The following is a 5,000-nucleotide window of genomic DNA, read 5'->3' on the forward strand; positions in this document are numbered from 1 at the left end:
GCAGGCGTCTGAAACTAAAGATGTTTTCACTGCTCCTATAATGTATGATATACAGAAAATAATATAATATATGTTTGTATTGAACGTTTATGGAGCAAAAGATTTTGTGTGAAAATAAATCATAAAAGTGGTTTATTGTATTTAAAAATCTTAAAAAGTAGGTGACGAGGGTACAGTATTAATGCAAATACTTTCACTAAAATAGCATGTTTTAATAATGTCTAAGTTAATACTTTACCAAACTATTATTGGTTTATTCTGATTAATAATAATTTATTTTTGATCAGTATATATGCTGTCATTAAAATATGTTAGTATAGAAATATATCTGAAAAATATAGAAACCAAATCAAAGATTCTGAAAGCATTAACGGATATCCCATAATAATTTAATATTGATTACAGTAGTAACAATAAATTATATTTATTATATGATATGATTAATATCACATTAATTATGATGGTTTCATGATAAATGTGGAGATTATCTATAAAGTGGACACCCGAATTAATATATGGTACTTATAATCTGAATCATATCAACGGATGTTAAAGTCAGCCGCTGTTCATGATCATGTTAGATATAGCGCCTTTAATACTTTTACACATTCTTCCGTTTAATTAGTTTGAACAAAACCGACTAACATTAACAAGACCTTAGGTTCAAAATATATTCAGTCATCTTAGTGATTCTAACATTTTTAAAAACATCAAATATTAGATCAAATGAGCGCAGAATCATCAGAGATCAGACACATCTCCACACACACACACACACACACACACACACACACACACGCACACACGCACGCACGCGCACACACACACACACACACACAGCCCCTAAACCTACCAAACACACACAGACACACACACACACACACACACACACACACACACACACACACACACACACACACACACACACACACACACACACACACACACACACACACACAGCGAGCCCCTAAACATACCCATCACACACACTACCCCTAAACCTACACACACACACACACACACACACACACACACACACACACACACACACACACACACGCACGTTTGTTTTTGTGAAATGTGAGGACATTCCATAGATGTAATGCTTTTTATACTGTACACACCATATTTTCTATCCCCCTACACTGCCCCTAAACCTACACACACACACACACACACACACACACACACACACACACACACACACACACACACACACACACACACACACACACACCGCACACACACACACACACACACACACACACACACACACACACACACACACACACACACACACACACACACCGCACACACACACACACACTCCTCCTGTGTGATTTATAAGCCTTTTGTAAAGTGGGGACATGGGTAATGTCCTCATATTTCACCCTCTCCTGTAATACCTGTGTCATACCCATGGCATTATACACATTTGTGTCCTCATATGTCACAAAAACATGCCCACACACACACACACACACACACCCTCTCTGAATCGGTGCGTTGATGGTGTTTTCCGTCAAGTCACTTTATTTATAGTGCTATTTTGTTATTTTTACAATATTGACCCAAACAAAACTATATTGCATTTTATTGGAAAATATCATGTAAATCATTAGGCAACACATTTGCATATGAGATTTAATATTTATATTTTCCAATATATTGAAAGCAGCAATCATTTGTACATTTTCCAGTGTATTACATGAATATATGATATAGTGCATAAACCCATCATATTAGTCCATGTATTTCCTAAATATAATATATTGGAAATAAATATATTATAATATATTTCAAGTAATATATTGGTAAATATATTTTCCTTCCGTAAGGGGAGATGAAGCTGAATCAGTTGAAGGTGAAGAACACACTCTTTACCTCATGGACACTTTTACACTTATTCTTCTTGCTAACCTGAAATTAACCACTCTATAATGCTGGGTTAAAAAAAACCCAAGTTGGGTTGAAAATTGACAAACCCAGTGATTGGGTTGTTTTTTTTTACCCAGCATTTTTAGAGAAACCGAATGGCACATATAGATTTGGCTCTGCATGCAAACCGGCTTCTGTTCACATCTTGAATAATTTGACATTATTTACACAAAGACTCAATCTCAGGTTTGAGAGCCTGAAGAGCAGAGCATGTCACTGAGAGCATTGTGTTCAAGCTCACAGAAACTAATAATGTGTGTGTGTGTGTGTGTGTGTGTGTGTGTGTGTGTGTGTGCGTGTGTGCGTGTGTGCGTGTGTGTGTGTGTGTGTGTGTGTGTGTGTGTGTGTGTGTGTGTGTTAGAGAGAGAGCAAACCTTCACCTGCTGACAAACTCACAGTCCGCTCTAGAACCATCGGTCTGCCAGAATAGATTAAGAGACGTGTTATCCGACATCATGAGGCTGTTCGTCCTCAATTTGCTGGTTATTTGTGGGTGAAGAGGGTCATGTGGCTTAGACAGAAGCACTTAACCCAGATCGGGTGAATGAACCCACCAGCCCCGGTCATTAATTTCAGGAGCAGGCAAACTCTGTCAATTTATGACATCAAATCTGCACACATTTTAATGACAATTAATTAGTGATAATTTCTGTTGAGCTGATTGTCCTCAGTGTGTTTTCATTCAGACACAGCCCTGACCCATGCCAGCAGATTCATTATACAAGAGCTGTTCATTTGGAGTCGGACAATTGTGGATGAATGACCCGAGACCTGGAGCCCAAACACTGAAGACCACCAGCAGGGCCAGATCCTTCTGACCAGAACGCGATTTAAAGTTCAGTCAAAGGGTGAGTTCAGCCAAAAATGAGATGTCTGTCATTAACTCCTCTCCCTAATGTCGCTCCACACCCGTCAGACCTCCGCTCATCTTCACACACAGTTTAAGATATTTTATATTTAGTCCGAGAGCGAATGCAAGTGTATGCACACTATACTGTCCATGTCCAGAAAGGGAATAAAAACATCATCACAGTAGTCCATATGAGACATCAGTGGGTTAATTAGAGTCTCTTGAAGCATCCAAAATACATTTGGGTCCAAAAATAACAAAACTACGACTTTATTCAGCATTGGCTTCTCTTCCGCGTTTGTGTTCAATCCTCAAATAAAGATTCAAACGGTTATGAATCAGCGAATTGATTCATGATTCGGATCGCGTGTCAAACTGCTGAAATCACGAGACATTGGCGATCCCAATCATGAATCAATTCGCTGGAAAACGTTTGACCTCTGCAATTTCAAACAAAGGCTACTTTACCAAATATTAACATTGATTTTCTCAGGTGTTCAAATACTTATTTTCCTCACTGTATATATAGTTATAAATCTATTAGTAGATGTTGTTTAACAAATATAGCTATTGATAAAGTAGTAGTTGAAACTCATATATATATAAGGTGAAATAAATCGAACTCTACAGAAAGACGTGATTTGCTAGATTTTTCAGCCTCACTTTTTAACCGTTAAGATCTTGTCGATTGTGCTGTTTTTGTGTTTTAAGATGTAATGATAACAGTTAGAAGTAATATTTATCTGGCTTGTGTCAGAGGGAGCTATGTCTAAATGTTCACAAATGAGCTAACTGTCTAAGAATGACTCACACACACACACACACACACACACACACACACACACACACACACACACACACACACACACACACACACACACACACACACACACACACACACACACACACACACACAAGGAAGACTATTGAAAATAGCCCTCAAGAGAGTAGGCAGAAAAATGGAAGAAAACTAAACTGGAGGTTTTTTGCATTTTATGGAAGGAAAGTGTTATTGCATACAGAAAGGGCGTAAAAACGTCTTGATCTGCTTATTTCTCGACTCTCTTAGAAGAAAACAAATACAACCCTAGGTATTAATTTGAAACAGTGGCTAAATTAACCAAAAAATAAAGCTTCAACTTCTGATGTTTGTAACAGCACAGCAGTAATGACTTTATAAACTTATGAACTACAGTCTCGCATAAGACAGAGCATTGTAGTGTCACTGAGGAAAAACTACACTCATTCAGCTGCCATAGGAGAACACACACACACACACACACACACACACACACACACACACACACACACACACACACACACACACACACACACACACACACACACACACACACACACACACACACACACTCATTCACTGCTATAGGATAGGAAGAATTGGCTAAACTCATTAAATCATCAAAATCAACAACATGTCTGCTTGACCCTATACCGACTAGGCTACTAAAAGAGATACTTCTAGAGGTCATAGATCCTCTGCTTAATATCATTAATTCATCTTTGACATTAGGATATGTACCAAAAACTTTATAGTTGGCTATAATTAAACCACTTATTAAAAAATGCAACTTGATCCTAAAGAATTAGTCAATTACAGGCCGATCTCGAATCTACCGTTTCTATCAAAGACACTAGAAAAGGCCGTGTCCTCACAATTATGCTCCTTTTTAGAAAGAAATAATATCTGTGAGGATTTCCAGTCAGGATTTAGACCGTATCATAGCACTGAGACTGCTCTAATTAGAGTTACAAATGATTTACTCTTATCATCTGATCGTGGTTGAGTCTCTCTATTAGTGTTACTCGATCTTAGCGCTGCATTCGATACTATCGACCACAATATTCTTCTGAATTGACTCGAGTTATGTTGGCGTTAGTGGAACTGCATTGGCATGGTTTAAATCGTACTTATCTGACCGTTATCAGTTTGTAGCAGTAAATGAAGAGATGTCACACCGATCACAAGTTCAGTATGGGGTACCGCAAGGCTCAGTGTTAGGACCGCTGCTCTTCACCCTGTATCTGCTCCACTGGGAGATATCATTAGGAAACATGGCGTTAGTTTTCATTGTTATGCTGACGATACTCAGCATAAACCTACCCAACACACACACACACACACACACACACACACACACACACACACACACACACACACACACACACACACACACACAGTGTCAAATAGACT

Source organism: Pseudorasbora parva, chromosome 3, assembly GCF_024679245.1.
Source record: "Pseudorasbora parva isolate DD20220531a chromosome 3, ASM2467924v1, whole genome shotgun sequence".
Lineage (NCBI taxonomy): Eukaryota > Metazoa > Chordata > Actinopteri > Cypriniformes > Gobionidae > Pseudorasbora > Pseudorasbora parva.